General features: G+C 47.2%; 8 non-coding genes and 2 pseudogenes across 8 annotated transcripts; all 10 read left to right on the top strand.

The window, feature by feature from the left end:
* Positions 1-5,762: 5,762 nt before the first annotated feature.
* On the top strand, positions 5,763-5,940 carry LOC143727372 (U2 spliceosomal RNA; annotated as a pseudogene).
* Positions 5,941-6,374: 434 nt separating this feature from the next.
* Positions 6,375-6,538, top strand: LOC143726985 (U1 spliceosomal RNA). Its single transcript, XR_013199206.1, has one exon. It is a non-coding gene; the product is annotated as a U1 spliceosomal RNA (small nuclear RNA).
* Positions 6,539-7,665: 1,127 nt separating this feature from the next.
* LOC143727177 (U2 spliceosomal RNA) lies at positions 7,666-7,856 on the top strand. Its single transcript, XR_013199384.1, has one exon. It is a non-coding gene; the product is annotated as a U2 spliceosomal RNA (small nuclear RNA).
* Positions 7,857-8,290: 434 nt separating this feature from the next.
* LOC143726984 (U1 spliceosomal RNA) lies at positions 8,291-8,454 on the top strand. Its single transcript, XR_013199205.1, has one exon. It is a non-coding gene; the product is annotated as a U1 spliceosomal RNA (small nuclear RNA).
* A 1,118-nt stretch (positions 8,455-9,572) lies between these two features.
* LOC143727175 (U2 spliceosomal RNA) lies at positions 9,573-9,763 on the top strand. The gene has a single exon (XR_013199382.1). It is a non-coding gene; the product is annotated as a U2 spliceosomal RNA (small nuclear RNA).
* Positions 9,764-10,197: 434 nt separating this feature from the next.
* Positions 10,198-10,361, top strand: LOC143726851 (U1 spliceosomal RNA). The gene has a single exon (XR_013199077.1). It is a non-coding gene; the product is annotated as a U1 spliceosomal RNA (small nuclear RNA).
* Positions 10,362-16,982: 6,621 nt separating this feature from the next.
* On the top strand, positions 16,983-17,157 carry LOC143727319 (U2 spliceosomal RNA; annotated as a pseudogene).
* A 434-nt stretch (positions 17,158-17,591) lies between these two features.
* Positions 17,592-17,755, top strand: LOC143726966 (U1 spliceosomal RNA). The gene has a single exon (XR_013199187.1). It is a non-coding gene; the product is annotated as a U1 spliceosomal RNA (small nuclear RNA).
* A 1,118-nt stretch (positions 17,756-18,873) lies between these two features.
* On the top strand, positions 18,874-19,064 carry LOC143727174 (U2 spliceosomal RNA). Its single transcript, XR_013199381.1, has one exon. It is a non-coding gene; the product is annotated as a U2 spliceosomal RNA (small nuclear RNA).
* Positions 19,065-19,498: 434 nt separating this feature from the next.
* LOC143726849 (U1 spliceosomal RNA) lies at positions 19,499-19,662 on the top strand. The gene has a single exon (XR_013199076.1). It is a non-coding gene; the product is annotated as a U1 spliceosomal RNA (small nuclear RNA).
* The last annotated feature ends 1,256 nt before the right edge of the window (positions 19,663-20,918 follow it).

The raw sequence follows: 20,918 nt of genomic DNA, 5'->3' as shown, positions 1-20,918 counted from the left end.
GGTGATGTTGTAGACCGGGCGGGTACTACCATCCCTCAAGAGTTTCAAGTCTCTACGACGTACGCTTTGGTCTGCCCGCTCACTTTTAGGGCAGAATGTTTGTTGGTCCAAAATCCCAGGTTGCACTCCAAAGTGTCGTGTTGTGCGCTCTGCTGTGATCCATTTTCGGTGTCAACAGTCAAGCTGAGCTTGTATTGCTGTGAGCTGAGCTTGTTTGCTGGCGACCTTTAGACCCTCTCGCCACGGCCCAGGTGGGCGTGGCCTTTGACGGCTCCCCCGCCTCTGCGTCATTGTGTCATCGCTTCTCGGCCTTTTGGCTAAGATCAAGTGTCTGGTCCTAGGGTAGAGACAGCGATCGCCTCTTGGAGGTTTTTCTGGCTTGGGTCCTTCAGTGACTTGAGCCCCAGACTTTTGAGAGGTACATTGATCCAGCTGCTTTTATTCCGGTTCTGTTTTAAGGTAAGACCTTTTTATCTATTTATTTATTTATTTATTGTTTTTTAAAGTTTTAGGCTGTTGGTGTCTCCACCATGTCGGCTGCCCGTGCCGGCATGAGGAGGCACCACAGCGTGCGTTTTTTATTCAAAGAAGTTGAGGGGAAGCTCCTGGGGATGTCACGTCTTGACTTCTCCAGGAAGCTGATCCAAAAAACTCTAAATTTTAAACCTGATGATCTGAATTGCATCGTGACTCTGCCCCTGAACAAAGGATTTGATGTTAGTTTTAGAGCGGTTTCCCACCTGAATGATTTCTGGCACAGATTTGAAGTAGCTAAATCCCAGCTGTCCATGTTTACTGTTGAAAAGCTCTCTGACAACACACTTAAAACTGTGATTGTTAGAATGTTTAATGAGACAGTGACTGGGGAGGACATTTGTGTCTGGCTGGGCAGATTTTGCACAGTTCGAAGCCAGCCAGTCAAGGTTTTAGATGAGGATGGTATTTGGACATGCTCCTGGCGAATTCCCATTAAACAATGGGAAGACGCTGGGGGCTACCAGGGCCTGAAGCATCTGCCTTCTATGATTGTGTTGGGTGAGAACAGAGGCTACATTCACTACCAGGGTATGCCCAAATTATGTAGAAAATGTGGAAAGTTTGGGCACTTAGCTGAAGCATGCCAGGAAATGATATGTGGGAAATGCAGAGAAATTGGTCATACTTTTGAAGAGTGTACCAATGGCAGGCGGTGCAACCTCTGTGGGGAGTCATCCCATCTCTACAGAGATTGCCCTAAAAGTTTTGCCAACAAACTGAAAGGCAACAAAATGGCCGCCCCACATGTGGAACAAACAAAAGAGCAAAGGAAGGAGGAGGCGGTCCCTGAGGTTTTGGCGGGAAATTCTATTTCCCAGCCAGCCTCAGGGAGTGGGCAGGAGGAAGGAAGTGGGGCGGCCACAGGGGCGGAGTCAAGTTTTAACAGCGAACAGAGTAAGGAAGCCGTTCCCCAACAAGAGAGAAGTGAAAACAAAATGTAGGAGGAGGAGGAGGATGCAACGGCTTCCTCACTCTACACCGTATCGGAGGTTAGTGTGGTGGATAGTGGGGGTGAATCCGAGGGTTCACTCCCCAATGCTCAGGTGCAAAAAAGGTCTGCGAGATCTCCTCTGCTTCAAACAGAGGAGAAAAGGCTGCGGGCATCGCATCGGCTAGATAGTTCCTCTTCGTTAGATCTAGACCGTATGTGGCCCGCAGAATCTCCCAATGAAGTCTCCTTTTTGCACGTTAAGCTTAGAACATCGTCACCGAAGGAGCCACAAGAGGTTCTCTCTGTGGACTCTGAGGCGGCGAGCATTTGCCCTCCTGATCCCAGTTTTTCTGGGGAAAAGGAGAAGCAAGTGCTACATGACATAACATGATTTTAATGTAATTTTCTGCAGTCTTTTGGTTTTATCCTTCTATTAATGCTTGTATTTTTAACCATACTGCTCATGGCCCTCACTATCTCTACAATCAATGTGAGAAGTGTGAGGTCTACTTTGCGAGCACAGAGTGTGTTATCCTTTTTAAAAACTTTTAAGTCAGATGTGTTTTTATTGCAAGAATGTGGTTTGCCCTTTTTAACAAATTACAGGAAGTGGGAGGAGATTTGGACCCCAGGATTTTCCATTTGGAGTGGGTCCAATTTTAACAAAAATGACGGTGTTGCTATTTTAATAAAAAATCCCAACCTTTTGGTGAAGGGCAGCACTGTGGTGAGGGACGGGCGGGCAATTTTAGCAAATCTGACTTTTTTAGGTAAGGATCTTAACATTTTAAATATGTATGGTTTTACTGAAAAAAATAACAGGTATGAGCTTTTAGAAGACTTGCAACCCCACATGCTAGGCAGGGCTCCCCTAGTGGTAGCAGGGGATTTTAATTGTGTATTATCAAAAAAGGACAGAAGGAGGGTAGGAGAGGATTTTAAGGTCGACAAGACATCGGTTTTATTACAAAATATAGTCAAAGATTTTAAGTTAGTTGACTGTTTTAAAACAATGCATCAAAGAGAGGAAGGCTTCACCTGGTTCAGTGGTGACGGTGCCAGAGCCTCTCGAATTGACTATATTTTTACCAGGGACCTCCCGCCGACCGATGCTACATTGACCCCCCTCTTTTTTTCCGACCACATGATGCTGTCTTGCACTCTTTCACTCCCCACGGGTGTGACTGCAGGGGGAGGGCTGTGGAAGCTGAACTGTTTCCTATTAGAGGACGAGGAAGTGGTTAGTGAGTATAGGGAGCAGTTCAGCCAATGGCAGACCCTCCAGGACTTTTACGACTCACGTGCACAGTGGTGGGAGATGGTGAAACAAAGGACAGGACGGTTTTTTAAACAAATTGGAAAAGAAAAAAAGAATAAAGAAAAAAGACGCATGATGGGGTTGCAAAAAAGACTGCAGAGATATTTTAACCTTTTAAACAATGGATTGGATTTTACAAATGAAATAAAAGAAGTAAAGAAAGAAATGTCAGATCTGTCTGAAACAAAGAGCAAAGGTGTCATTTTAAGATGTAGAGAAAGGGAGTTAGAGGAAGGAGAGAAGTGTACCAGGTATTTTTTTAAAAAGACAATAGCTCGGGGAGGGTCGATCAATATTTTAAAAACTTTTAGAGGGGGGGAAGTAAATACAACTGACCTGATTTTAGGGGAAATTGAAAGTTTTTACAGTAATTTATACGGCACTAAAGAGGTACACAATGGCATCTTAGAGGAAGTTTTAGGGGTTTTAGATGAAAAAGTTAAGAGTCCAGATGTGCTTTTATCCCAGGATTTTAATCTTTTAGAATTGGAAAAAGCTTTAAAGGGTTTTAAGAAGGGGAAGTCCCCGGGCATGGACGGACTCCCCTTTGAGTTTTATCTGACTTTCTGGGACATTTTAGCACATGACTTACTTACAGTTTTTAAAGAATTTGAGACTCTTGACAGACTTCCAGACAGCTTTAGAGTAGGGATAGTTACATTACTGTACAAAAAAGGAGACAAGACTGACTTGAGAAACTGGCGACCAATCACTCTTTTAAATTATGATTGTAAACTTTTTAGTAAGATTTTAGCTACACGCATGTCGACTGTTTTAGAGGACGTAATCCACCTGGATCAAGCTTGCGCTGTGCCCGGCAGGAAGATCACGGACAGCCTGGTACTGATCAGAGACGCCATCTGTTATGCGAGAGACAGAAACATTAGGCTTGTAGTCCTAAATTTAGACTTTGAAAAAGCTTTTGATCGGGTCTCGCACCAGTACCTCCTTCAGGTACTGCAAAAAATGGGCTTTCCAGAGAGGTTTATAGCTTGGGTGGGACTGCTGTATGAGGGCTTAAGCAGCAAATTTCTTGCAAATGGGCATCTTTCCAAAGCTGTAAATATCCACAGCGGTGTCCGTCAGGGGTGTCCTTTATCTCCCCTTCTGTATGTGGCTTGTATTGAGCCACTGGCACAGATCTTGAGAAGGGATAAATGGATTAAAGGACTAGATATCCCAGGAACTGGTGGACTGACGGCGACCTGCGTTTTATATATGGATGACGTGACCCTTTTAGCGACTGACTTTTTATCAGTACGAAGAGCAATGGACTTGACTGACTGGTACGGTCGGGCCTCGGGCGCCAAGCTTAACAGGAGTAAGTCCGAGGCCCTGCTCTTCGGGCCGTGGGGCGACGTGGACACAGGAGGACTAGATTTGGATTTTAAAGAAAAGGATTTGAAAATTTTAGGAGTAAAATTTGACAGGGAGGGTGGAGGACCAGGAAACTGGACTGACATGTTAGGGAAAGTCAGACAAAGACTGGGCTTTTGGGGACTAAGACAACTGACGTTAGAAGGCAAGATTTTAATTTTTAAAGCAGTGATTTTACCACTAATTTTACTTGTCTGTTCTGTTTTTAGTCCCCCAAGACGATTCCTGGCCAAGTTGGAGAGGGCGGTATTTTATTTCCTGTGGGGGTCCAAGTGGGAACGAATCAAGAGGGAGGTGGTTAAAAAGAAAAAAGAGAATGGCGGGAAAGGCCTCCCAGACCCCCACCTGTTTTTAGGCAGCCGCTTTGCCGCCCTCCATATCCAGTATGCACTGACCCCATCCAGAGAACACAAGACAGCAGCCATGACCCGATTCTGGATGGGGTCATACCTAAGAAGTTTGAAAATTTTACCCATTGATCTTAAAAGTCCAGTGTCTTTTAATTTGTCAAAAGAGCATAGTTTTATTAAGAAATTTTTAAAGAAATATCTTTTAGAAACAAATGATGCCACTGTTTTAACTAATCACAAGTCTCTCGTCTCTCTTGTGCAGGATCGAGAATCGGTGAGTCCAGTTCCAGGCCTCACACTAGGTGAGGCCAAAGACGTTTGGAGGAACGCAGCCCACCCAGCTCTCCAGAACAGGCTTAAGGACCTGTCGTGGATGGTGGCTCATGAGATCCTCCCGGTCAGGGCGGTCATGCACTCCAGAGGCATGGCCAAAAACTCCACCTGCCCACGGTCCGGATGTGGTTCCCCGGAGACCGTTCAACATCTGCTCTGGGAGTGCGGCGCTGCGCGGGACCTGTGGGCCAAGACAGGCCCCCTGTTTTTCCCGTGCCTGCCAGCGGGTGGGGCCCAGGTGGACAATAAGCTCGCCATCCTGGGGGTGGGTCAGGGCTTGAAGGAGTTGACACCACCAACGTTTGCCTCGCTCTGGCTCACCCTCAACCACATCAAGGATGCCATCTGGGTCACCAGAAACCTGCTGGTGGGGAAACGCGTGACGGTCCCCCTCCACGCGTGCGAGCAGAGGATAACATCAACGCTGCAGGGTGGGCCGCACGTCGTTATTCGGATGGGGGGGCCGAGGTCACACGGAGAAGGTCCCGGCCGCCACCGTACCTGGCCGCCCGTAGATGCACCCTCACCACTCTGGCTACGGGAACAGCGGGCCAGCGGGCCGGAGGAGAGGGGATCTCCGCTGGGCACTGGAAGCGAGGAGTCTGGGGCCTGTTCTGGAGACCTGGAGTGAATGGACATTCTTGATAGGGACTCACCCTCGATCCTGTACAAGAGATGTTTTATTTGGCATATTTTATTGTTTTATTGTTTTATATTTGCATTCCTATTTTATTTTAATCCATTTTACCTTTACTTTAAAACAACACACAACATACATGGACTTTTACACAACACATCAACATAACTGATTTTTAACTGTAACTTATGTCCTTTTTGTTGTTTTAAGATATGTGCAAAAATGTGATTTTATAAGGAAAAAATGGATATTGAAAGAATGGAATGAAACAATGTGACAATAAACTTTTTTCGAAAGAAAAAAATCTGTTCTTATCAGTTTAATATCTGATACGTGCCCTACCCGGGCACCATATATTAAATTGATTTTTGGAACTGGGAGATGGAAGAGGGGCTTGCTCCGTCCACTCCACGCATCGACCCGGTATTGCAGTACTTCTGGGAACGGTGCACCCCCAAAAACTGTGTTCAATGAAAGAGATGTTTTAGTCTTGTGTGGCAGCAGGTGTTAATGGAAGTAACGTATATTGCTGTGTATGGGTGCTTTAAAGGTGTTGTAGGTGATCATATGCTATACAGGTAATGGTGGTGTGAGAGGGAAAAAAAAACAACAACTCTGTTCTTATCTCGTTTAACATCTGATTCGTCCACTATCCGGTGACCGCGTATGAAATTGATTTTTGGCTCATGGATCCGGAGCATGAAAACAACATCATCCACAACAACAACAGCAAAAGAGCCCGACTCTGCAGGTTTTTGATGTCTCTCTCTTATCTCTTGGAGTTTTTACGAATGAGCTGATGAGTTGAATCAGGTGTGTGTTTGATTGTCCGACCGTTGGTGAGGATTGCGGAGAGGGACACGGTGCCTCTGACGGGAGCCCTGGGAATTCATACATACCTGGCAGGGGAGACACCATGATCAGGAAGGTGGTTCACCCAGGGCGAGGCTCGGCCATTGCACTCCGGTTGTGCTGACCCCTGCGAATTCCCCAAATGTGGGAATCTCAACTGCATAATTTATGGTAGTGGGGGACTGCGTTCGCGCTCTCCCCTGGACACACTGGTTAAAAGAGCAGATTGTTCGAGTTCCTCTTCTTCTGGTAGTTAACGACCTAGGAAGTCCAGGGAATTGAACTGCAGTGGTTGATCGAGAGATGTAAAACTCTCAACCTAGGACCAGTCTGCAAAAGTAGGGCTGTTTTTTAGTTTTTTTTTCATCATTCTTCAAATAATCTCCATTATTCAACCAGCGCTTTTATTGGCAGCAGTGGTCCTAGAAGCAAAGTTGTTCCGAATGAGGAGTTCTATCATGTGGTATGAATACCTTGTGCATGTGTGAAAAATCACCTGACATACAGTCGCCTATGGCCGTATTCATGTTGTTGTTTTTACTGTTTACAGCGCCACCAAGTGGCCAGTCGCCACATCCCTTTTCACCTGAGCACAGGCTGAGCCCGTGCACAGGTGTACCGACTTGGGTGTAATTGTCTCATTCCGTTGGAGAGTTATGGCCATTTAAGTAAAGCCCGCCTCGCCCACTCCCAACGTTTTGGCGTCCCGTCGCCAACGTGAATCGAAATTCCGACTTTTTTCCCCATCGCTGTCGGCAATCAGACTCCAGGGAATCTTTCTGCACCGGTTTGGGTCAGATCGGGCGAAAGACCTAGGACTAGTGTGCAAAAGTAGCTTTTTCACAAAATCCCAAATACCCGAAAATCTCGCCAGCGCAACCATCGAATCCGAGGCCTGCGTCTTGTTCGGCCCGAGCCAAGGATTCCGGTGATGTAAGACACTTGGGTCTGCGACGGACGGTTCAGGAGTTACGAGGCATTTCGTACTTCTGATCGCTGCAGCGCCACCTTGGGGCCGATTGGGCCGAGCCTTGGTGATGTTGTAGACCGGGCGGGTACTACCATCCCTCAAGAGTTTCAAGTCTCTACGACGTACGCTTTGGTCTGCCCGCTCACGTTTAGGGCAGAATGTTTGTTGGTCCAAAATCCCAGGTTGCACTCCAAAGTGTCGTGTTGTGCGCTCTGCTGTGATCCATTTTCGGTGTCAACAGTCAAGCTGAGCTTGTATTGCTGTGAGCTGAGCTTGTTTGCTGGCGACCTTTAGACCCTCTCGCCACGGCCCAGGTGGGCGTGGCCTTTGACGGCTCCCCCGCCTCTGCGTCATTGTGTCATCGCTTCTCGGCCTTTTGGCTAAGATCAAGTGTAGTATCTGTTCTTATCAGTTTAATATCTGATACGTGCCCTACCCGGGCACCATATATTAAATTGATTTTTGGAACTGGGAGATGGAAGAGGGGCTTGCTCCGTCCACTCCACGCATCGACCCGGTATTGCAGTACTTCTGGGAACGGTGCACCCCCAAAAACTGTGTTCAATGAAAGAGATGTTTTAGTCTTGTGTGGCAGCAGGTGTTAATGGAAGTAACGTATATTGCTGTGTATGGGTGCTTTAAAGGTGTTGTAGGTGATCATATGCTATACAGGTAATGGTGGTGTGAGAGGGAAAAAAAAACAACAACTCTGTTCTTATCTCGTTTAACATCTGATTCGTCCACTATCCGGTGACCGCGTATGAAATTGATTTTTGGCTCATGGATCCGGAGCATGAAAACAACATCATCCACAACAACAACAGCAAAAGAGCCCGACTCTGCAGGTTTTTGATGTCTCTCTCTTATCTCTTGGAGTTTTTACGAATGAGCTGATGAGTTGAATCAGGTGTGTGTTTGATTGTCCGACCGTTGGTGAGGATTGCGGAGAGGGACACGGTGCCTCTGACGGGAGCCCTGGGAATTCATACATACCTGGCAGGGGAGACACCATGATCAGGAAGGTGGTTCACCCAGGGCGAGGCTCGGCCATTGCACTCCGGTTGTGCTGACCCCTGCGAATTCCCCAAATGTGGGAATCTCAACTGCATAATTTATGGTAGTGGGGGACTGCGTTCGCGCTCTCCCCTGGACACACTGGTTAAAAGAGCAGATTGTTCGAGTTCCTCTTCTTCTGGTAGTTAACGACCTAGGAAGTCCAGGGAATTGAACTGCAGTGGTTGATCGAGAGATGTAAAACTCTCAACCTAGGACCAGTCTGCAAAAGTAGGGCTGTTTTTTAGTTTTTTTTTCATCATTCTTCAAATAATCTCCATTATTCAACCAGCGCTTTTATTGGCAGCAGTGGTCCTAGAAGCAAAGTTGTTCCGAATGAGGAGTTCTATCATGTGGTATGAATACCTTGTGCATGTGTGAAAAATCACCTGACATACAGTCGCCTATGGCCGTATTCATGTTGTTGTTTTTACTGTTTACAGCGCCACCAAGTGGCCAGTCGCCACATCCCTTTTCACCTGAGCACAGGCTGAGCCCGTGCACAGGTGTACCGACTTGGGTGTAATTGTCTCATTCCGTTGGAGAGTTATGGCCATTTAAGTAAAGCCCGCCTCGCCCACTCCCAACGTTTTGGCGTCCCGTCGCCAACGTGAATCGAAATTCCGACTTTTTTCCCCATCGCTGTCGGCAATCAGACTCCAGGGAATCTTTCTGCACCGGTTTGGGTCAGATCGGGCGAAAGACCTAGGACTAGTGTGCAAAAGTAGCTTTTTCACAAAATCCCAAATACCCGAAAATCTCGCCAGCGCAACCATCGAATCCGAGGCCTGCGTCTTGTTCGGCCCGAGCCAAGGATTCCGGTGATGTAAGACACTTGGGTCTGCGACGGACGGTTCAGGAGTTACGAGGCATTTCGTACTTCTGATCGCTGCAGCGCCACCTTGGGGCCGAGCCTTGGTGATGTTGTAGACCGGGCGGGTACTACCATCCCTCAAGAGTTTCAAGTCTCTACGACGTACGCTTTGGTCTGCCCGCTCACTTTTAGGGCAGAATGTTTGTTGGTCCAAAATCCCAGGTTGCACTCCAAAGTGTCGTGTTGTGCGCTCTGCTGTGATCCATTTTCGGTGTCAACAGTCAAGCTGAGCTTGTATTGCTGTGAGCTGAGCTTGTTTGTTGGCGACCTTTAGACCCTCTCGCCACGGCCCAGGTGGGCGTGGCCTTTGACGGCTCCCCCGCCTCTGCGTCATTGTGTCATCGCTTCTCGGCCTTTTGGCTAAGATCAAGTGTAGTATCTGTTCTTATCAGTTTAATATCTGATACGTGCCCTACCCGGGCACCATATATTAAATTGATTTTTGGAACTGGGAGATGGAAGAGGGGCTTGCTCCGTCCACTCCACGCATCGACCCGGTATTGCAGTACTTCTGGGAACGGTGCACCCCCAAAAACTGTGTTCAATGAAAGAGATGTTTTAGTCTTGTGTGGCAGCAGGTGTTAATGGAAGTAACGTATATTGCTGTGTATGGGTGCTTTAAAGGTGTTGTAGGTGATCATATGCTATACAGGTAATGGTGGTGTGAGAGGGAAAAAAAAACAACAACTCTGTTCTTATCTCGTTTAACATCTGATTCGTCCACTATCCGGTGACCGCGTATGAAATTGATTTTTGGCTCATGGATCCGGAGCATGAAAACAACATCATCCACAACAACAACAGCAAAAGAGCCCGACTCTGCAGGTTTTTGATGTCTCTCTCTTATCTCTTGGAGTTTTTACGAATGAGCTGATGAGTTGAATCAGGTGTGTGTTTGATTGTCCGACCGTTGGTGAGGATTGCGGAGAGGGACACGGTGCCTCTGACGGGAGGCCTGGGAATTCATACTTACCTGGCAGGGGAGACACCATGATCAGGAAGGTGGTTCACCCAGGGCGAGGCTCGGCCATTGCACTCCGGTTGTGCTGACCCCTGCGAATTCCCCAAATGTGGGAATCTCGACTGCATAATTTATGGTAGTGGGGGACTGCGTTCGCGCTCTCCCCTGGACACACTGGTTAAAAGAGCAGATTGTTCGAGTTCCTCTTCTTCTGGTAGTTAACGACCTAGGAAGTCCAGAGAATTGAACTGCAGTGGTTGATCGAGAGATGTAAAACTCTCAACCTAGGACCAGTCTGCAAAAGTAGGGCTGTTTTTTAGTTTATTTTTTTCATCATTCTTCAAATAATCTCCATTATTCAACCAGCGCTTTTATTGGCAGTAGTGGTCCTAGAAGCAAAGTTGTTCCGAATGAGGAGTTCTATCATGTGGTATGAATACCTTGTGCATGTGTGAAAAATCACCTGACATACAGTCGCCTATGGCCGTATTCATGTTGTTGTTTTTACTGTTTACAGCGCCACCAAGTGGCCAGTCGCCACATCCCTTTTCACCTGAGCACAGGCTGAGCCCGTGCACAGGTGTACCGACTTGGGTGTAATTGTCTCATTCCGTTGGAGAGTTATGGCTATTTAAGTAAAGCCCGCCTCGCCCACTCCCAACGTTTTGGCGTCCCGTCGCCAACGTGAATCGAAATTCCGACTTTTTTCCCCATCGCTGTCGGCAATCAGACTCCAGGGAATCTTTCTGCACCGGTTTGGGTCAGATCGGGCGAAAGACCTAGGACTAGTGTGCAAAAGTAGCTTTTTCACAAAATCCCAAATACCCGAAAATCTCCCCAGCGCAACCATCGAATCCGAGGCCTGCGTCTTGTTCGGCCCGAGCCAAGGATTCCGGTGATGTAAGACACTTGGGTCTGCGACGGACGGTTCAGGAGTTACGAGGCATTTCGTACTTCTGATCGCTGCAGCGCCACCTTGGGGCCGAGCCTTGGTGATGTTGTAGACCGGGCGGGTACTACCATCCCTCAAGAGTTTCAAGTCTCTACGACGTACGCTTTGGTCTGCCCGCTCACTTTTAGGGCAGAATGTTTGTTGGTCCAAAATCCCAGGTTGCACTCCAAAGTGTCGTGTTGTGCGCTCTGCTGTGATCCATTTTCGGTGTCAACAGTCAAGCTGAGCTTGTATTGCTGTGAGCTGAGCTTGTTTGTTGGCGACCTTTAGACCCTCTCGCCACGGCCCAGGTGGGCGTGGCCTTTGACGGCTCCCCCGCCTCTGCGTCATTGTGTCATCGCTTCTCGGCCTTTTGGCTAAGATCAAGTATCTGGTCGTCAGGTGGAGTTGCGATCGCCTCTTGGAGGTTTCCTGGCTCGAGATCGCTTGTGTCCCGGGCCCTACACCTTTCGGGAGGTAAATTGAACTTGCTGCTTTCTATTTTACAGATTTAAGGTACGACCTTTTTTTATCCTTTTATCTTGTTATTTATTTATTTATTTATTCATTGTATAGTTTTAAACCTTTTAGGCTGTCGGTGCCTCCATCATGTCGGCTGCCCGTGCCGGCGTGCGGAGGCACCACAGCGTGCGTTTTATATTCAGAGAGGTTGAGGGGAAGCTCCTGGGTATGTCCCGTATGGATTTTTCCAGGAAGCTGATCCAAAAGACCTTACATTTTAAGCCAGACGACTTGAATTGTTTGATGACTCTGCCCCTAAACAAGGGATTTGATTTGAGCTTCAAGACTTTTTCACTTCTTAATGATTTTTGGCAAAGGTTTGAAACTGTTAAGGCCCAGTTCTCCATGTTCACGGTGGAGAAACTTTCTGATTACACACTTAAAACTGTGATTGTCAGGATGTTTAACGAAACAGTGACTGGAGATGATATTTGTGTCTGGCTGGGTAGATTTTGCACTGTTAGAAATCAGCCTGTCAAAGTGCTAGATGAGGATGGCATTTGGAATTGCTCCTGGCGGATTCCCATCAAACAATGGGAAGACGCTGGGGGCTACCAGGGCCTGAAACATCTGCCTTCTATGATTGTGCTGGGAGAAAACAGAGGCTACATACACTATCAAGGGATGCCCAAGCTGTGTAGGAAATGTGGAAGAGTTGGGCATCTTGCCGAGGCATGCCAAGAATTAGTATGTGGGAAGTGTAAAGAAATTGGTCACAGTTTTGAAATATGTACCAATGGCAGGCGGTGCAATCTTTGTGGAGAATCAACCCATCTCTACAGAGACTGCCCAAAAAGTTTTGCCAACAAGCTAAAAATGGCCGCCCCACAAGCACACCAAACAAAAGAACAAAGGAAGGAGGAGGCGGTCCCTGAGGTTTTGGCGGGAATTTCAAATCTCCTGCCAACCTCAGGGATTGGGCTAGAGGGAGCAAGTGGGGCGGCCACAGGGGCGGAGTCAAACATTCAAACTGAAAGGAAAGCCACCACGAATGAATTGAAAGCCACCATAATTGTGAAAGATAAGGAAGGAGAGGAGACAGAGGAAGAAACGGTGTCCTCTTTAGAAACAGTTCCGGATGCGTTTTCAGAAACCAGTGGGAGTGAAACTGAGCTTTCACTCCCAAATGCTCAGGTGCAAAAAAGGCCTGCGGGATCTCCTCTGTTTGATACAGAGGAGAAAAAGCCTAGGGCAGCACATCGTTCGGATAGTTCCGATCCGGAAGATCCGGAACGTATGTGGCCCCTAGATTCCCCAAATGCGGTATCCTTTTTGCACGTAAAGCTAAGAACATCATCACCGAAAGAGCTGCAAGAGGCTTTTTCTGTAGCCCCGGAGGTGGTAAGCATTTGCCTTCCTGACCCCAGTCCATCTGGGAGGAGGGAAAGGCAATTGCAACAAGAGATCACATGATTTTAATGATTTTATTGTAGTCTTTTATTTTCTTCTGTTTTAAATGTCTCATACCTTTTTAACCTTACTGCTCATGGCCCTCACCATCTCAACCATCAATGTAAGAAGTGTGAGGTCCACCATACGAGCACAGAGCATTTTATCCTTTTTAAATACTTGTAAATCAGATGTGTTTTTAATACAAGAGTGTGCTTTGCCCTTTTTAAATAGGTACACCAAGATGGAAGAACTGTGGCCCCCTGGTCCCTCCATATGGAGTGGATCAAACCAAAATAAAAATGACGGTGTTGCTATTTTAATTAAAAATCCCAATATCTTGGTGAAGGGCAGCACAGTGGTGAGGGAAGGGCGGGCTCTTTTAGCGAATCTGACTTTTTTAGGTAGAGATTTAAATGTTCTTAATGTGTATGGTTTTACAGGTAAAAATGAAAGGTATGAGCTTCTAGAAGACTTGCAGTCCCACATGTTAGGTAGGGTTCCCCTAGTGGTGGCAGGGGATTTTAACTGTGTTTTATCAAAAAAAGATAGGAAGAGGGTAGGAGAGGATTTTAAGGTCGATAAGACAACGGTTTTATTACAGGGCCTAGTGAGAGATTTTAAATTAGTCGACTGTTTTAAAAATGTGCATCAAAGAGAGGAGGGCTACACTTGGTTCAGTAGTGACGGCTCCAGAGCCTCTCGCATCGACTATATTTTTACAAGAGATTGCCCGCCAACCGATGCTACAGTGACCCCCTCTTCTTTTCTGACCACTTAATGCTGTCTTCCACCCTTTCACTGCCCACGGGTGTGACGGTAGGGGGAGGGCTGTGGAAGCTGAACTGCTCCCTTTTAGAAGATGAGGATGTAGTAAAGGAATATAGGGAGCAGTTCAGCCAATGGCAGACCCTCCAAGACTTTTACGATACACATGCACAGTGGTGGGAGATGGTAAAGGACCGGACAAGACAGTTTTTTATGAAAGTAGGAAGGGACAAGAAGAATAGGGAAAAGAGATACATGATGGGGCTGCAAAAAAGACTACAAAGATATTTTAATCTTTTTAACAATGGCTTTGATTTTAATGATGAAATGAAAGAGGTCAAAAAAGAAATGTCAGTTTTATCCAGTTTTCAAAGTAAAGGGGTTATTTTAAGAAGTAAAGAGAGAGATATAGAAGAAGGTGAAAAATGTACTAGGTATTTTTTTAAAAAGATATTAACAAGGGGAGGGGCTATGACCAGTGTAAAAGTAGAAGGGAGGGAAGTAAAAACAACACATGAAATTTTAAAAGGGGTTGAGCATTTTTACCAGGAGTTATATAGTCCAAAAGAAGTACATGAAACCACTCTAAAGGAAGTTCTAAATTTTTTAGTCAAGAAAGTAAATAGCCCAAATGAGCTTTTAACCCAAGATTTTACCATTTTAGAAACACAAAAAGCACTCAAAGGTTTTAAGAGGGGTAAATCCCCAGGGGCAGATGGACTCCCCCTGGAGTTTTATCTTACCTTTTGGGATATTTTAGCTCACGAATTACTGACTATTTTTAAAGACTTTGAGACCCTTGACAGACTTCCGGACAGTTTTAGAACAGGGATAGTCTCTTTACTTTACAAAAAAGGTGACCGGACTGACTTAAAAAATTGGAGACCTATTACGCTTTTAAATTTTGATTGCAAACTTTTTAGTAAAGTTTTAACTACACGCATGTCGACCGTTTTAGAGGACGTAATCCACCCGGATCAAGCTTGTGCTGTGCCCAGAAGAAAGATAACAGACAGCCTAGTTCTGATTAGAGATGCCATCTGTTATGCGAGAGACAGAAACATTCGGCTTGTAGCCCTAAATTTAGATTTCGAAAAAGCTTTTGACCGGGTCTCGCACCAGTACCTCTTTCAGGTACTGCAAAAAATGGGTTTTCCAGAGAGGTTTATAGCTTGGGTGGGACTGCTGTATAAGGGCTTGGTCAGCAAAATTCTTGTAAATGGGCATCTTTCCAAAGCTGTAAATATCCACAGCGGCGTCCGTCAGGGGTGTCCTTTATCTCCCCTTCTGTATGTGGCTTGTATTGAGCCACTGGCACAGATCTTGAGAAGGGATACATGGATAAAAGGACTAGACATACCTGGGACCGGTGGACTGACAGCAACGTGTGTTTTATATATGGACGACATCACTCTTTTAGCCACGGACATTTTATCCATACGAAGAGCAATGGACTTGACTGACTGGTACGGTCGGGCCTCGGGCGCTAAACTCAACAGAAGCAAGTCCGAGGCCCTGCTCTTCGGACCTACGGACGAGACCGACACAGATGGACTCGATATAGATTTTAAAGACACGGATTTCAAGATTTTAGGAGTTAAATTTGACAAGGAAGGGGGTGGACGTGAAAACTGGACTGACTTGCTAGGGAAAGTTAGGAAAAGACTGGGGTTCTGGGGACTACGACAGATGACTTTGGAAGGTAAAGTTTTAGTTTTTAAAGCCGTCATTTTACCTCTAATGTCACTTGTTTGTTCTGTTTTTATCCCACCTAGGAAATTCCTGAGGAACCTAGAGAGAGCGGTGTTTTATTTCCTGTGGGGGTCCAAGTGGGAAAGATTGAAGAGGGAGGTGGTCAAGAAAAGACCAGAAAATGGTGGAAAAGGCCTCCCAGACCCCCACCTGTTTTTAGGCAGCCGTTTTACCGCCCTGCACCTAAGATACGCCGTGACCCCATCCAAAGAAAACAAGACCGCAGCCTTTGCACGATTTTGGATGGGGTCTTATTTAAGATTTTTAAAACTTTTACCAGTTGATTTGACGACCCCTGTGTCTTTTAACCTCCCAAAAGAATACGGTTTTATTAAGAAGTTTTTAAAGAAGCATGTTTTAGAGGATTTAGATGTCACAGTTTTATCTAATCACAAGGCTCTTGTCTCTTCTGTGCAGGACCGGGAATCAGTGAGTCCAATCCCAGGCCTCACCCTTGGTGAGGCAAATCAAACATGGAAAAACGCGGCTCACCCTGCTCTCCGGAACGGGCATAAGGACTTAGCGTGGATGGTGGCCCATGAGATCCTCCCGGTCAGGGCGGTTATGCACTCCAGAGGCATGGCCAAAGACTCAACCTGCCCACGGTCCGGGTGTAATTGCCCGGAGACCGTGCGGCATCTGCTCTGGGAGTGCCGTGCTGCGCGGGACCTGTGGACCAGGACCAGCCCCCTGGTTTTCCCGTGCCTGCCAGCGGGTGGGGTCCGGATGGAATACAAGCTCGCCATCCTGGGGGTGGGTCAGGGCTTGAAGGAGATGACATCGAAACAATTTACCTCGCTCTGGCTCACCCTCAACCATATCAAGGATGCCATCTGGACCACCAGAAACCTGCTGGTGGGGAAACGCGTTACGGTGCCCCTCCACGCGTGCGAGCAACTTGTAAGATCAACGCTGCAGGAGGTGCCGGACGTCGTTATTCGGATGGGGGGGCTGCGGTCGCACGAAAGAGGTCCCGGCCACCGCCGTACCTGGCCGCCCGTAGATGCACCCTCACCAACGCCGGCTACGGGAACAGCGGGCCAGCGGGCCGGAGGGAGGGGACCTCCGCTGGGCACTGGAAGCGCTGGGCCGGTTGCCTGTTCCGGAGAGAGGAGTGAAGGGAAATCTTGATAAGGACTCACCCCGGTCCTGCACAAAAGATGACTTCCCTTTTTAGCATTTTATATTTATTTTATGATTGATTTTTATCTACTAAAGATGGTTTTTGAAACATTCTAACAACAACAGCACCAACAAGACTCTTGAAAACACACATGGACTTTACAAACAAAACACAAGCACAAAGACTTTTAACAAACATGCATACATACATACACAAATTTTGTTTTCTTAAATGATTCCACCGTGGTTTTTAATTAAAAAATGTAATGTCTTTGTAAGTTGTATGATGTGAAAACTGTGACAATAAAACTTTTCGAAAGAAAAAAATCTGTTCTTATCAGTTTAATATCTGATACGTGCCCTACCCGGGCACCATATATTAAATTGATTTTTGGAACTGGGAGATGGAAGAGGGGCTTGCTCCGTCCACTCCACGCATCGACCCGGTATTGCAGTACTTCTGGGAACGGTGCACCCCCAAAAACTGTGTTCAATGAAAGAGATGTTTTAGTCTTGTGTGGCAGCAGGTGTTAATGGAAGTAACGTATATTGCTGTGTATGGGTGCTTTAAAGGTGTTGTAGGTGATCATATGCTATACAGGTAATGGTGGTGTGAGAGGGAAAAAAAAACAACAACTCTGTTCTTATCTCGTTTAACATCTGATTCGTCCACTATCCGGTGGCCGCGTATGAAATTGATTTTTGGCTCATGGATCCGGAGCATGAAAACAACATCATCCACAACAACAACAGCAAAAGAGCCCGACTCTGCAGGTTTTTGATGTCTCTCTCTTATCTCTTGGAGTTTTTACGAATGAGCTGATGAGTTGAATCAGGTGTGTGTTTGATTGTCCGACCGTTGGTGAGGATTGCGGAGAGGGACACGGTGCCTCTGACGGGAGGCCTGGGAATTCATACTTACCTGGCAGGGGAGACACCATGATCAGGAAGGTGGTTCACCCAGGGCGAGGCTCGGCCATTGCACTCCGGTTGTGCTGACCCCTGCGAATTCCCCAAATGTGGGAATCTCAACTGCATAATTTATGGTAGTGGGGGACTGCGTTCGCGCTCTCCCCTGGACACACTGGTTAAAAGAGCAGATTGTTCGAGTTCCTCTTCTTCTGGTAGTTAACGACCTAGGAAGTCCAGGGAATTGAACTGCAGTGGTTGATCGAGAGATGTAAAACTCTCAACCTAGGACCAGTCTGCAAAAGTAGGGCTGTTTTTTAGTTTTTTTTTCATCATTCTTCAAATAATCTCCATTATTCAACCAGCGCTTTTATTGGCAGCAGTGGTCCTAGAAGCAAAGTTGTTCCGAATGAGGAGTTCTATCATGTGGTATGAATACCTTGTGCATGTGTGAAAAATCACCTGACATACAGTCGCCTATGGCCGTATTCATGTTGTTGTTTTTACTGTTTACAGCGCCACCAAGTGGCCAGTCGCCACATCCCTTTTCACCTGAGCACAGGCTGAGCCCGTGCACAGGTGTACCGACTTGGGTGTAATTGTCTCATTCCGTTGGAGAGTTATGGCCATTTAAGTAAAGCCCGCCTCGCCCACTCCCAACGTTTTGGCGTCCCGTCGCCAACGTGAATCGAAATTCCGACTTTTTTCCCCATCGCTGTCGGCAATCAGACTCCAGGGAATCTTTCTGCACCGGTTTGGGTCAGATCGGGCGAAAGACCTAGGACTAGTGTGCAAAAGTAGCTTTTTCACAAAATCCCAAATACCCGAAAATCTCGCCAGCGCAACCATCGAATCCGAGGCCTGCGTCTTGTTCGGCCCGAGCCAAGGATTCCGGTGATGTAAGACACTTGGGTCTGCGACGGACGGTTCAGGAGTTACGAGGCATTTCGTACTTCTGATCGCTGCAGCGCCACCTTGGGGCCGAGCCTTGGTGATGTTGTAGACCGGGCGGGTACTACCATCCCTCAAGAGTTTCAAGTCTCTACGACGTACGCTTTGGTCTGCCCGCTCACTTTTAGGGCAGAATGTTTGTTGGTCCAAAATCCCAGGTTGCACTCCAAAGTGTCGTGTTGTGCGCTCTGCTGTGATCCATTTTCGGTGTCAACAGTCAAGCTGAGCTTGTATTGCTGTGAGCTGAGCTTGTTTGTTGGCGACCTTTAGACCCTCTCGCCACGGCCCAGGTGGGCGTGGCCTTTGACGGCTCCCCCGCCTCTGCGTCATTGTGTCATCGCTTCTCGGCCTTTTGGCTAAGATCAAGTGTAGTATCTGTTCTTATCAGTTTAATATCTGATACGTGCCCTACCCGGGCACCATATATTAAATTGATTTTTGGAACTGGGAGATGGAAGAGGGGCTTGCTCCGTCCACTCCACGCATCGACCCGGTATTGCAGTACTTCTGGGAACGGTGCACCCCCAAAAACTGTGTTCAATGAAAGAGATGTTTTAGTCTTGTGTGGCAGCAGGTGTTAATGGAAGTAACGTATATTGCTGTGTATGGGTGCTTTAAAGGTGTTGTAGGTGATCATATGCTATACAGGTAATGGTGGTGTGAGAGGGAAAAAAAAACAACAACTCTGTTCTTATCTCGTTTAACATCTGATTCGTCCACTATCCGGTGACCGCGTATGAAATTGATTTTTGGCTCATGGATCCGGAGCATGAAAACAACATCATCCACAACAACAACAGCAAAAGAGCCCGACTCTGCAGGTTTTTGATGTCTCTCTCTTATCTCTTGGAGTTTTTACGAATGAGCTGATGAGTTGAATCAGGTGTGTGTTTGATTGTCCGACCGTTGGTGAGGATTGCGGAGAGGGACACGGTGCCTCTGACGGGAGGCCTGGGAATTCATACTTACCTGGCAGGGGAGACACCATGATCAGGAAGGTGGTTCACCCAGGGCGAGGCTCGGCCATTGCACTCCGGTTGTGCTGACCCCTGCGAATTCCCCAAATGTGGGAATCTCGACTGCATAATTTATGGTAGTGGGGGACTGCGTTCGCGCTCTCCCCTGGACACACTGGTTAAAAGAGCAGATTGTTCGAGTTCCTCTTCTTCTGGTAGTTAACGACCTAGGAAGTCCAGAGAATTGAACTGCAGTGGTTGATCGAGAGATGTAAAACTCTCAACCTAGGACCAGTCTGCAAAAGTAGGGCTGTTTTTTAGTTTATTTTTTTCATCATTCTTCAAATAATCTCCATTATTCAACCAGCGCTTTTATTGGCAGTAGTGGTCCTAGAAGCAAAGTTGTTCCGAATGAGGAGTTCTATCATGTGGTATGAATACCTTGTGCATGTGTGAAAAATCACCTGACATACAGTCGCCTATGGCCGTATTCATGTTGTTGTTTTTACTGTTTACAGCGCCACCAAGTGGCCAGTCGCCACATCCCTTTTCACCTGAGCACAGGCTGAGCCCGTGCACAGGTGTACCGACTTGGGTGTAATTGTCTCATTCCGTTGGAGAGTTATGGCTATTTAAGTAAAGCCCGCCTCGCCCACTCCCAACGTTTTGGCGTCCCGTCGCCAACGTGAATCGAAATTCCGACTTTTTTCCCCATCGCTGTCGGCAATCAGACTCCAGGGAATCTTTCTGCACCGGTTTGGGTCAGATCGGGCGAAAGACCTAGGACTAGTGTGCAAAAGTAGCTTTTTCACAAAATCCCAAATACCCGAAAATCTCCCCAGCGCAACCATCGAATCCGAGGCCTGCGTCTTGTTCGGCCCGAGCCAAGGATTCCGGTGATGTAAGACACTTGGGTCTGCGACGGACGGTTCAGGAGTTACGAGGCATTTCGTACTTCTGATCGCTGCAGCGCCACCTTGGGGCCGAGCCTTGGTGATGTTGTAGACCGGGCGGGTACTACCATCCCTCAAGAGTTTCAAGTCTCTACGACGTACGCTTTGGTCTGCCCGCTCACTTTTAGGGCAGAATGTTTGTTGGTCCAAAATCCCAGGTTGCACTCCAAAGTGTCGTGTTGTGCGCTCTGCTGTGATCCATTTTCGGTGTCAACAGTCAAGCTGAGCTTGTATTGCTGTGAGCTGAGCTTGTTTGTTGGCGACCTTTAGACCCTCTCGCCACGGCCCAGGTGGGCGTGGCCTTTGACGGCTCCCCCGCCTCTGCGTCATTGTGTCATCGCTTCTCGGCCTTTTGGCTAAGATCAAGTATCTGGTCGTCAGGTGGAGTTGCGATCGCCTCTTGGAGGTTTCCTGGCTCGAGATCGCTTGTGTCCCGGGCCCTACACCTTTCGGGAGGTAAATTGAACTTGCT

Source organism: Siphateles boraxobius, unplaced genomic scaffold, assembly GCF_051911475.1.
Source record: "Siphateles boraxobius isolate OS27281-9 unplaced genomic scaffold, OSU_SipBor_1 77, whole genome shotgun sequence".
Lineage (NCBI taxonomy): Eukaryota > Metazoa > Chordata > Actinopteri > Cypriniformes > Leuciscidae > Siphateles > Siphateles boraxobius.
This window is presented reverse-complemented; position numbering and strand designations above follow the sequence as displayed.